The sequence below is a fragment of the Mustelus asterias genome, chromosome 5 (assembly GCF_964213995.1).
Source record: "Mustelus asterias chromosome 5, sMusAst1.hap1.1, whole genome shotgun sequence".
Classification (NCBI taxonomy): Eukaryota; Metazoa; Chordata; class Chondrichthyes; order Carcharhiniformes; family Triakidae; genus Mustelus; species Mustelus asterias.
In genome coordinates this window covers 58,256,911-58,270,733 of record NC_135805.1, presented here as the reverse complement: position 1 = coordinate 58,270,733, position 13,823 = coordinate 58,256,911, and positions in this window count along the sequence as shown.

Genomic DNA, 13,823 nt, shown 5'->3' with positions numbered 1-13,823 from the left:
TTCACTGCAGGCCAATAAAAATGTCAATCAACCACATGCTTTAAAGTATCAATGGCTCAGACTGGAAATGCTGTGAAATTGGCAGCATAGATCAGAGAACCAGGGCTGTCAATCAAGCAATGTTGTCTCTGGGGTGAAGATGTTTTCTTACTCTAATGGATGTCTGCATTCTCAACCAAGAATACATAGTACAAAACCAAAAGAGACTTTGACAAAGGGTCATCTGGACTTGAAATGTCAGCGCTTTTCTCTCCTTGCAGATGCTACCAGACCTGCTGAGATTTTCCAGTATTTTCTCTCTTGGTTTCAGATTCCAGCATCTGCAGTAATATACTTTTAATACATAATACGACTTGGCTGAGAGCTCAGAACTCAGTTGAAAAACCTGAGTTCCAAGCAAAACATTGATTTTGTCTGTGACATTGTGACAGCACCAACAAATTGGAGATACATATCTATATTAGTGTCCTTAGAATAATCATCACCATCCATGAGAATTTGTTTGTTTAAATTTCTTTAAGTCTATCTAGAAGTTTCATCTGGATATATTTTAAGGAAATTACCACCGAGAATTTGGAATGTTTCTGTCCATTCTCTGGTTTATACTTGTTCACAGTCTTTAATATTCTCACCTCTTCTCTAACATTCTTCATGTTGTACCACTGGAATTCTTTTTGCTGTTGTCTTTAACATTTGTATTTAATTCCAGATTTCCCTCTGTTTCTCCCAATGCAATTTGAACATAAATCCAGAGATTTCTGCGTCCTTCGAACATCTTTCTCTCCTCATAACTTGAAGAGTGCATTTTTTTTTTCATATCAAATTTCTTGTTTATGCTTGCTGATTCTGGGTATAATTATCTTAAAAGTTATTCCATATACTTTTGAAGTTAATTCCATTTGGTCTTAACTAAGGTCAATCTGTTCTTCCTTAAAGCCCTTGGAATTGGCTTTGCTAAATCTATATCTGTGTGTCTCATAGCCTTTGGCAATCTAAGTCCCAGATTATATCAGACTTATTCATGTTGTGGTTGCTGTCATGCAACGATGCCACAGCCACCACTCGCTACTGCATGGGTCATTTACCAGTATTAAGTCAAACTGAGACCTGTTTCTTTTGACTTCCCTTGTGCACTGGGTCATGGAGCACTCATGCATTATATTCAGTAACTGAAACTGACACTTTTACATTAAAGACATGTGGAGTTGATTTTCTTGCCCTCTGCACTTGGGGAAATGCTGATTTGTTGGGGTTGTAGGTCAGGGAAAAGGAGCAAAACTCCTTTTTACACTCTCTGCTGCTGCCAGGGGACTTAAAACAAAAGTTTATTTATTAGCCACAAGTAAGGCTTGCCTTAACACTGCAATGAAGTTACTATGAAATTCCCCTAGTCGCTACAGTCCGGTGCCTGTTCGGGTCAATGCACCTAACCAGCACGTCTTTCAGAATGTGGGAGGAAACCGGAGCACCCGGAAGAAACCCACGCAGACACGGGGCGAACATGCAAACTCCATACAGACAGTGACCAAAACCGGGAATCGAACCCGGGTCCCTGGAACTTAGTTCCAAATGGGAGAATGGTGAGATCCCTATGAGATTAATTGCTCAGATTCCAGTGAGTTGAGTCAGCCACTGCTGGCTCTGGTTCCATTTCAAATTAGTTACCTAATTAACTAACTATAGCTGCCCTGTAACATTGAGCTTATTTAACACTGATTAAGTCTCAAAATAAAAAAAACTTCAACTCACTGTTGCAGTTAAATTAAACGCTCAATGCAAACTTTCTAGATTTTAGAAAGAGATCAACACTTAAACCTTTACATATACCTTAGTAAAATGTCCCAAAGCACTGAGCATTATCAAACAACATTTGATATTGAGACACATGGGATTTTTTAAAGGTTAAGCAAACAGGGAGCTTTAAGGAGCAGCTTAAGTGAGTGGAGCAAGGATGAGTGGTGCAGAGGTTTAGTGAGGAAATTCCAGAGGGTAGAGGCAGCTCATAGAAATCATAGAAACCCTACAGTACAGAAAGAGGCCATTCGGCCCATCGAGTCTGCACCGACCACAATCCCACCCAGGCCCTACCCTCATATCCCTACATATTTTACCCACTAATCCCTCTAACCTACGCATCTCAGGACACTAAGGGGCAATTTTAATATGGCCAATTAACCTAACCCGCACATCTTTGGACTGTGGGAGGAAACCGGAGCACCCGGAGGAAACCCACGCAGACACGAGGAGAATGTGAAAACTCCACACAGACAGTGACCCAAGCCGGGAATCGAACCCAGGTCCCTGGAGCTGTGAAGCAGCAGTGCTAACCACTGTGCTACCGTGCCGCCCCTGTAGGCACGGTAGCATGGCCTCCAATGGTAGCTGTAGGCATGGCCTCCAATGGTAGAGCAATGAATATTGGGGTGTGGAATAGTCCAGAATTTTAGGAGTGTAGATTGTTGTGGAGCTGGAGGAGATTACAGAATTGGGAGGGGGTGAGGCTATGAGGGAATTTGAGAAAAAAAGGATGAGAATTTTAAAATCAAAGGAAAGCAATGGACACACAGTTGATGGGTGGGTGGAAATGGGTGCAAATCAGGACGCGGGTATCAGATTTTAGATGAGTCCAAGCTTACAAAGTATACAAGGTGGAAAGCCAGCCAAGAGAACATTGGAACAGCTCAGTCGATAGTAACAAAAATGTGAATGAGGGTTTTAGCAGCTGAACTCGATGGGCTGAAACTTTTAAAAATGTATTTACAGGATGCTGGTTAGGCCAGTATTTATTGCCCATCTCCAATTACTTTTGAGAAGCTGGGGGTGAGCTGCAGTCCCTGATGTATAGTTACACTATATAGTTATAGTGTCTTTATATGCCCTGTTTGTGAATAGAACTCCCACTCACCTGACGAAGGGGCAGTGCTCCGAAAGCTAGTGGCTTTTGATACCAAATAAACCAGTAGGACTTTAACCTGGTGTTGTGAGACTTCTTACTGTATAGTTACACCCACTGTGCTGTTAGGAAGGGAATTCCAGGACTTTGAGCCAGTGACAGTGTAGGAACGGCGATATATTTCCAAGTCAGGATGGTGTGTGGCTTGGAAGGGAAGCTCCAACTGGTGATCCATGTATCCGCTGCCCTTGTCCTTTTAGATGGTAGCAGTTATGGGTTTGGAAGGTGCTGTCTAAGGAGTCTTGCTGAGTTCCAATAGTGCATCTTATAGATGGTATACACTGCTGCCACTGTGTGTCGGTGGTGAAGGGATTGAATGTTTGTGAATGGAGTGTGATTCAAACAGGCTGCTTTGTCATGGATGGTGTCAAGCTTCTTGAGTGTTGTTGGAGCTGCACCCATTCAGGCAAGTGGAGAGTATTCCACCACACTCCTGACTTGTGCCTTGTAGATGGTGGACAGGCTTTGAGAGTCAGGAGGTAAGTTACTTGCCACAGGATTCCTACCCTCTGCACTGCTCTGCCACAGTGTTTATATGACTGGTCCAGTTCAATTTCTGGTCAATGGTAACCCTAGCGTGTTGATAGTGGGGGATTCAGCAATGCCTTTGAGTTCCAGTGGGTGATGGTTGGATTCTCTCTTGTTGGAGATGATCATTGCCTGGCACTTGTGTAGCGAGAATGTTATTTGCCATCAGCAAACATCCCCACTTCTGACATTATGATGGAAGGAAGGTCATTGATGAAGCAGCTGAAGATGGTTGGGCCTAGGACGTAATCATAGAATCTCTACAGTGCAGAAGGAGGCCATTCGGTACATTGAGTCTACACCGACTCTCTGACAGAACATCTTACCTGGGCTGCACCCCACCCCCGCCCCAGCCTTGTAACCCCACATATGTACCCCGCTAATCCCCCTTACCTACATACCTTGGGACATTAATTTAGCATGGCCAATCCACCTAATCTGCACACCTTTGGACCGTGGGAGGAAATCAGAGCACCTAGAGGAAACCCACGCAGACATGGGGAGGAATGTGCAAATTCCACACAGTCACCAAGGCTGGAATCAAACCTGGGCCCCCGTGAAGTGAGGCGTCAGTGCTAACCACTGTGCCACCGTGCTGCCCAATGCCATAATGACTCTGAGGAATGGGCACAGATGGGCAATGTTATGGAGATGGAAATAGACAGAAGGAAGAAAAGCATAGGATAAGACTGATAATGAGCTAACTTTTTAGATGCGTGCACTCACTTTCTCTCTCTCTCCCCCTCCCCTCACCTTGTTTTTACTTGCAGTCAAAAAAGTTCGGTTTGAAATACAAGCTAAAATATTAGAATCTGCAATTGCCTTCCCAGACGTGCAGCTAATTTGTTAATGTCCTTGAAACAAGCAACAGGAAGTCTAGTGTTATAATTATAATGTATAATATTTGCATAAAACAAGCAGTAATTAATTAAAACGATTAGTACTATCGGATGTTACCCTAACTGATTTGCAGTATTCATGAGTTTTGGCTGTAACATCAGTTCACAAACTCTAAAAATTGTATTATGCTCTTTGGAATTCTAATAGGTGAATTATTTTACTTAAAATCATTATCAATTTAAGCAATGTGTTTTGAAAGAAACAGCTAACGTTAGTTTACTCCTATCCAAAGGTATTTTGGACCATAAATCTGTGGGGTAAAAAAGCCTTTGTGAAGGTCACTAACGTCCTGTGATTAATCTGTGATAGTTTCCTACATTAGGCATAACAGATGGTTTGAAGTATATTACAAGACTCTTAAAAAACTGTAACATGCTTGAGGGGTTCAGATGACCTCATAAACCACAAGAGTAAAGCTCAACCAATTTATGAATGTCCAGAGTATTTTACAGCTTGAAACACTTCCATTCATTTTCATTCCTTATTCATTCCACACTCCCCACCAGCGAGCTTCCTTCTTCAGGAATTCTGCTGTAATTTATATCTTTCATAGCAGCATCATTTTTTTTCCTCTTCTGTCACTTCAACTGTCCAGCCACCTAGTTTTAAAACAAAACCTTATAATCATACAATTGATGAGTTCTTACAAAGCAACACAATGCCACACAGTGCTTAACAGGCATTATCGTGGAATCATAGAATCCCTACAGTGCAGAAGGAGGCCATTTGGCCCATCGAGCCTGTACCGACAACAATCCCATCCAGGCCCTATCCCCATAACCCCGCATATTTACCCTGTTAATTCCCCTGAAACTCATGGACAATTTAGCATGGCCAATCCACCTAACGCGCGCATCTTTGGACTGCGGCAGGAACCCAATGGAAACCCACAGACACGGGGAAAATGTGCAGACTCCACAGTCACCCAAGGCTGGAATCAAATCTGGGACTCTGGCGCTGTGAGGCAGCAGTGCTAGCCACCGTGCCGCCCTTGTTCCAGTTGCATCGCTTCATATTTAGGGTCTTCTTTAATATGACAAAGATGATGTCACAGCTCCTGCTACCATGTGAAATCAGCCCTCAGGATGATCGACAATGCTGTCAGCCAGCTTGATCTGATCCGAACATCATTTTAGCTTTGCCTAATTCTATTTTTGCATTCAAAACTAATCAGTTTTGTTTTAAATCGACCAACTCAGACAATCAAAGAAAGGTCAGTCAACAATAAGGAGCAGAGAGTGGGCAGAGCACACACATAACTCCACTATGCTCAGTCTCCTAATAAGTCCGAACCCAAAAAGAAATCAGTGGCCTCAAACATTCTAGAATGATTTGGTGTTGTCAGGCTTTTAGACCTAAGCTCTGGACTTGAGTGGAAAGCTACATATGAGCGAATCTTCCGACTATCAGGACAAAGGAAAGTCATCGGCAATTATCAGTCTGCTTTTTTAAATATATACAAGTCTATAATTTGTGATGTCCAATTGATAAAGTTAGCAAAAGTAACTGAAAAATATTAAATTTGGGTTTGCTTATTCTCACTCGTGGAATCCCCTGCATTACATGCATTTGTTTTATTGTTACAGAGAAATGCAGATAAGGGTTTGTCCTGCTGATGGTTTGTCTGCAGCGATGTCTGTGTGTATCCACCAGAGAGCAGGGCAGCACTGGGTCCTACATCTTTTATGCTCTGGAAATTGAGGGAGACAGTAAGGCAGCTCAGGCTTTGGCCAAGTGGTATGGAATAGACTTCATTGGAAAGGTCAGTGCATTTTGTGCCGCTTTAATCGCCTCTGCCCTTCTCTCTGTCCATGCGTTTTATTTTATTTTTCTCTGTTTTCAAAATAGGGATTGGAGGATGCCCCAAAGCCCGACATATTAAGGTGCTGCTTCCTATTTTCATTTGTGAGCACAAAGCTGTTCAAATTCCATAGGCAGCTTTTAAGAATATTTCACATCTCCTCAGGAAGAGAAGTATATGTTGTGACGAGCCCTTTTCTGTTTAGAAACTGATCACATCCAAGACTGACTTCGGGCTTAACTCTCGCTAAGATAGAGTATTAAGCATTTTTTTGATGAGTTTCTTAACACTGGGCTGGGAAGTTTACTCAAATTTCACGCAGTCATCTTTCAAAACATCATTGCTGTACCACGAAACTATTCCGCGTATTGCTGAGCCACTATTGGAAGTTCACAATGGCGGGTTGTTTCCATATCCAAAAACTCAGGAATAAGAAATCCCAGAGCTGTGCATTCATTGTAATCGCTAATGCATCTGTCCAAAAAGGCAACGGAATATTTTGAACTCCTGCACAAGTGGTTTAAGTTTTAAAGAATCACGAATTGCCATTTACAAACTACAGAGAATTAATTGCAAATGAAACGATAGTTCAGCAATAAGTCATACAGCTGTTTTCACAGTGCCATATACAGCTGAGATACTTGCATTGATATAACATCTGTACCACCGCAAAACCCAAGCTGAGATTTTATTCGACAACTAAAGCAGAAAATGCTGGAGCAACTCAGCAGGTCTGACAGTATCTGTGGCGAGAAAACAGAGCCAACGTTTCAAGTCAGGATGACTCTTCATCAGAGCTGACTTGAAACGTTGGCTCCATTCTCCCTCCACAGATGCTGTCAGACTTTGAGTTTCTTCAGCATTTTCTGTTTTTGTTTCAGATTTCAGCTTATGCAGTATTTTGCCTTTATCTGATATTTTATTAACGACTTTCCCCACCAGAAGTAATCCACTATATTTGGCACTATACATGACAAAGATTGCAATTTGTTTGTCACTAAGAGTATGTCAGGGTGAGCGAAACTGAATCACTAATGGCTGGGCAGTGACTATGCACAATGTCATGCCAACTCTGAGCCTGGAACTTGAATTAAGCCCAGACTGATGTAATAAAACTCTTTGTTGATCACAAAGCACTTGGCTGAAGAAGTCACCTTCTGAGCACCTGGTATTTTGGTGTTGTATCCTTCTGCATCTGTGGTGCCTGTGCACACCTCCGGTGCTAGCTGTGTTGGACTCCATTTTGGTGCAAGGACTATGTGTCTGAAGTATGCTAAGTGGACAGACTGCATTGTCAATCACCGTGTAACGCGAGTTTGACGCCAGCACAGCCATTTTGGAAATCAGTGCTCCAGCTAACTTACTCTTTTAGTGAATGTTTAGCAGTGGAAAGGATCTCTCTCCTCCACCAATGATATTTAAAGGAAACACAAACTAATTATAAGGTTAGTTTTCATTTGAATTCTGCTGGCTCTTATTTAGATAGTAGCATCGGTTGGTGGAGTTGTTTAAAGCTGCTAAAATATATTGAAAGTGGTTTGGCATGTACTAAAAGATTTTGTCCTAACTTTAAAGTTTCCGCATTAGCTAGCTGTTTGCAACTGTAGGTGTGATAGTTTGCTTGCCCACTGGACCACTGCATGAGGGGGTAAATGTGCAGAGGTGATGTAGGTCAGGACAAGCTGCTGAAAGAGAGAGAAGGACAAGGGGAGAAGGGTTCTCAGCAAGTGGACATATCCGCTCAGGTGTTCAGTGAGCAATTTTCCGACATGAATCTCAGTGAGGAACAATGTTAGCTAAAGTAAAGTTTATTTATTAGTGTCACAAGTCAGCTGACATTAACACTGCAATGAAGTTACTGTGAAAATCCCCACTCCGATACATTGAGAGAGAATTTAGCATGGCCAATGCACCTAACCAGCACATCTTTCAGACTGTGGGAGGAAACCAGAGTACCTCGAGGAAACCCACGCAGACACGGGCAGAATGTGCAGACTCTGCACAGACAGTGACCCAAGCCGGAAATCAAACTTGGGTCCCTGGCGCTGTGAGGCAGCAGTGCTAATCACTGTGCCACTTAGCTGTCTTTGCTCCAGGGAAGGACATCCTCCCTCAAATCTGCCAGCTGCTGCAGCCACTACTGCAGTCTCAGAGTAGGGTGAGGTCAGCACTGCCAGTGGCTGTGAAGCTGACCGAGGCCATAAATGCACCTGGATCCTGAGAATCTAGAGCAAGCGCTATTTGTAACATCTTCTAGTTTGCACTCCATTGTTGCATGAGGGAGTTCACTGAGTCGCTATTCCGACAGGGCTGAATATATTTTGGCTGTGACCCTCCCAAAAAAAAATCAAAGTGCTGCCACCAGCGTGAAAAAATGGTGCACGAACCAGGTGGGATTCAAACAGTCTTTGGTTGCAAAAAAATCCCCAATGTGAAACAAGCCAGCAAGCCCAGCTTCACAGAGATCGGGGTACCATTTATAAAGGGATGCCCTGATCTCAGAGTACAGTGCCTGCCCCACCCCCACCCCATTTTAAAATTTCTATAAATTTATTTTCATTTCTTCCATTGATTCATTTTTCCATCTTTTTTTTGTCCCATTTTCCATCGATTTTTCCTTTATCACCATTTCCCTTCACCCCACCACCAGGGCCTTCTATTGCCTGTTCCAGGTTGTCCTTTGTCACACTGATTACCTTTGTCTGGTCCGCTATTGGATTTAGATAATACTTCCATGCTGGGAAGGATGGGCCTCTGGATCTTTGCAAAGAACTGTGCGAAGATGAAACTGGGCTCCTCTAAGCTTCTTATTATTACAGGCAGACATGTCAGACACTTCATTGTGCAACTATAGTATTCTTCTGTAGGCTGTCGCATCAAGATGCTCATCTGAATCTTCTGCAGCAGAACCCATGTTGGATCTCGGTGCTCCTGTGTTACTTTTATCCCCTGCTCTAGTTGTAGGCCACTTGTTACCCAGCATCTCACCATTTGTAGATCCTACCTTATGTTATCCTCTAAATTACGCACAGTGTCATTAGCTGAGCTGGGTGGATGCAAATACAAGAGCGAATGGTGGTGTTTCTTCTTCATCAGTCTTCTTGCTCTTCCACCAATTGTTCTTCCAACACTGCCTGACCAGGATGGAGTTCTTATGTCTCTGAAAGGAGAAAGGCAGAAGGGTAAGCTTGCGGTTAGGAGAGGGAGAGCTGTAAACAGTACATAGTTACACCATCTGCAGTTTGTAAATCAGGAAGAGATTGTGGGATGGGGATGCGGCAGTGGGATTTGAGAAGGAGGATTAGGTACAAGCAAACCAACATCTCCGATGACTTCAGACACTCTGCTGTTCAAGGCCTGAGTCATGATTACACCAATGGTGATGAGCAACCTCCCCTCCGAGGGGAATAAGGATATGCAGTCATGTATTTTCCCTCCTGGTTAGTTGCTGCTATCCCAGATGTGTGTCACTTGGTTTTCCAAGAGAGGAGGATGTCTATTTATGAGTCTGGCGCAATCAATTTGGCTGATGTGTCTCCCATGGTTGAATATGCTGTAAGATATGGTGAGACTTGCAGCAGAGCTGTGTGTGAGGGTGAAGTTATGAATGTTAGGTGTGAGTCCTGATTAACAGAGATTGTTGGTAGTTGTGTGATGGGGACCTGGTGATTTGAGCAGTGTGTGAGGCTAGTGGTGCAGTTGGTGGATGCGGTATTTGAATAGACAAACACATGCTAACTAGTGCAGGATCATTGAACTTTTGGTGCTACTGCATCCAGGTCCTTGGGACTTGACCTTGTCATTGTCCACCATGTCTGTCTGGTTCCATTGGCAATTCTGAGAGTTTTTCTGGAGAGCCTCCAGGCTATCTCTCCACCTTCTGCACTAAGGCCTCCAGTGCATTGCTGTAAAATCTTGGAGCCCGATCTCTGCCATGTTGGGCCATTTTTCTATCTTTCCCAGGTCAGAATCAGTTGCAGAACAAAATCCTTCCAGCTACAATGCAGCTCCTCTTTCAAGAGATGCAGGCTGGCTTTAAATGGGGCAGTCGAGCTTTAACTCCTGCCCCTTCTGCTCGAGTGTGCAGCCTTTCATCTGTGTGATTAGTGCTGACTGCGTGTTACAATCATTCAAATTAGCAGACCGCACAATGTGTGTCTTCTGCCTGCGTAGGAAGAAACTGGCAGGATTTTTTGGTGTTCCCGTTTGTGGGATGGTCTAGTCCTGCCAAAAGTGACCCCCTGCAGTGGGTTCCTTGGCAGCACAGGATGTGAACAATGGACAATCCCATTGACAGTGACGGGACCGGAAGATCCCCCCCCACCCCAACCACTGGCCAATGGCCAATGGCAGGCTGCCTCTGCTGCCGCAAAACATGCCGCGGAGGAGGATTCCCACCCACGCAGTGAATTGATTTGATTTATTATTGTCACATGTATTTGTACACAGTGAAAAGTATTGTTTCTTGCACGCTATACAACGAAACATACCATTCATAGAGAAGGAAAGGAGAGAGTGCAGAATGTAGTATTAAAAGTCACAGCTAGGGTGTAGAGAAAGATCAACTTAACGCAAGGTAGGTCCATTCAAAAGTCTGATGACAGCAGGTAAGAAGCTAATCTTGAGTTGGGGTAATTCCGCATCATGATTCCCTCGCCCCTTTTGTTTTAGAAAATAAATCACCCTCCTCCCCAAGAAGTAAAACCATAGAGACAGATATTTATGTTACTCACAAGTTTTAATAAAAAAACAAAGCATTGGAAATAGCATTCATTTTGCTGGGATGAAATCTCAGTGTTCAAACCATACCACAGATAACAAAATGATGGACTTAAGTTACACTGAATGATGTAATTACAACAAAGAAGGGGATGGAGAAAATCTTTTTTAAAAATGTGAAAATCTTTTATCAAATCACGGTAAATTCACTGATCTCACACTCCCAACAGAGAGCCACATTCAAAGGGGATACAGGTCAGCACAGAGGCCAATCCTCTGACCTGTGCTCACAACAGGCTGTGCCGAACTGAGGCTCTGGCGAAGGGTCATTGGCCTGAGAGTTAACCCTGCCTTCCCCTCTCCATAGATGCTACCTGACATGCTGAGCATTTCTTCTGTTTTTCTCTCTGACCTCTGCTTCCTTCGAATGCAGCTCTCTGTTGAGAGTGCAGGATCAGTATTCACTTGACAGATCTAACTTAACCTTTAATATTGCCTTCAGAGGACAATGTAAAAAAAAAAGCTGCTTGAGACTGAGTGCAAAATAATAATGTGAGTTTATGTACCTTTGTGTTTATATGTGGTTTGCGAGGGGTCACATCAAGTAATAACATAATCCATAAGAGCTTTTCTTAACCGATTGGCTTGAAATTGCTCTTAAATATGTTACTTTGTAATGCAGAGATTTAATTTTATTGTTTCTGATCCATTGTCAAGCTGACAATGCCAGCCACACGGACTAAGCTACTGGACTGTATTGTCGATGTGTGATGAAGGATTAATAACTTTGAAGTACTGACCGCAAGCTTATCAGGAAATAAATTTCAGTTGACAACTGGGAAATTCCAGAACTAGTATGTATTATAAAATAAGGATCGCAATTGCAGAGACAGTGGGAATATGCGGAGACTGGGGAAGCAGAAATCTCAGAGGAGAGTAGAGGGAAGAGATGAGAATCATAATGATTAAACTGGGATCATAAATTTCCAGTGAATCCTCTTATACTGTTTTAATCCAACATCAGTGAGGTAAGTCTGGAGTGGTGAACAGCATTTTCACTGGTCATTAGATTGGAGTGCAGATGCTAAAGCCTGTACATGATGACTGCAGTACGTGTGAAACACTATTCAGCAACTTCCCAACTGTTGGGGTACTTATAAAAAAAGACAAGATGGTCAGTCTTTTTAATTATAATGTGAGTGACAGTGCAACAGACAATTCAAATTTGCCATTAACTTTGAGCGCTTAGCATTGCTTTAGTGTGGTCTTGCATCATTTACATTTAAACTACAACCAAGAAACAGTGGTTTGGATTTTGAACTTGCTGCATTGGAGGAAGGCTATATCAGCCGCCCGATACTGAAAGTGTCCCATCTTCATTTCATTGATGGAAATGAAGGCAATCTCGATGGAAGGCTAGTTGACATGCAACTGCAGTTTTACTCCCATCCTGCAAGATGAAGATTTACCCCATTGGGGTTCCTTCCTAACAGCACACAGAAGTCAACTCCCACCTCTCATCAGTCCAGAAGGATGCTGTAATATTGCCAAAAATGCAGCATAGGCCACTTTTTTTTTGTATGTGCGTGTGATGCGCTTAGAAGTAATTAAAAAGAGGTTAACTCCTTTTCATGAAAAAGAATTCTCGAACAAGCTGTGAAACATGTACTCGATTGAAATGTCTGGGCACAATTCCATTGTGCAGCACAGTTTGCCTTTTGCTTCACAAGTGTGAAATAATGCACGACTTACATGTGCTATTGGGTCCAATTTCATTTTGCAGACAGCGCAGTGTTAATTGTAGTTCTCTGCACACATGCAAAATCTGAATCATATAAGGGAACGGAAAGGTATATTCTGGAACTTGCCTCCTGGGCTGCATCCCAAGGGCAGGGTAGCCAACCACCCATGAATGTGTGACAACTCCTGGGAGAATTGGCAGGTTGTTGTGTATTTTTTAAAACATTTTGGATAAAAGGGTACAGTTGTCCTTAAGACTCCTGAGGATAAGAGATTGCTCTTTCTTGAGCACAATGGTTAGCACTGCTGCCTCACAGCGCCAAGGACCCGGGTTCGATTCCCGGCTTGGGTCACTGTCTATGTGGAGTTTGCACGTTCTCCCTGTGTCTGCGTGGGTTTCCTCCGGTTTCCTGCCACAGTCTGAAAGATGAGCTGGTTAACTGCAATGGCCATGCTAAATTCTCCCTCAGTGTACCCAAACAGGTGCCGGAGTGTGGCTACTGGGGGATTTTCACAATAACTTCATTGCAGTGTGAATGTAAACTGACTTGTGACTAATAAATAAACTTTCACTTTTTTTTTGAAAGGGAAAGGAACATATTTTTTACTTTGAAGTACTTCTTCAATACTTGTGTGGAAACCGTCTGGAAGCATATATTTTATCTTTAACAAAATGTTATTTTTTTTTAAGTTCTTGTAAACCTGGTGTTTCAAATCAGATACAAGTCGTAAAAAAACTATAAATCATTATTTGTGCTTACGGTTTATATTTTGGAAGTGTAGGCTGTGTAGTCTTTCAGATGGGCTATTAGACTGAGGCCCTGTCCACCCCATCATAAAGAAAGGATGCCCTGACTTTAACTTGAAGAGGAAAGGGTTCTGTGGTGTGCAGGTCAATATCAACCAAAATCACTAAAAACAGATTATCTGGTCATTATCATATTACTGTTTGCGGAATAAAATACTGGAAACACTCTTCTGTGGAGAAAGTTTCTGGTTCAGATCTGTAACCTTTCATTGGAACTAGTTACATTTCGAAAGGACTGAATTGGTGGTAAAGCACTTTGGAATGTCATGAGATTGTGACAGAAGCTATATGAATAGAAGTCTTTCTTTCCAAAACATGCTTTTGATGAGTTCTCCCTTATAATTTGATAATAAAACAACACTTTCTGGGACAAT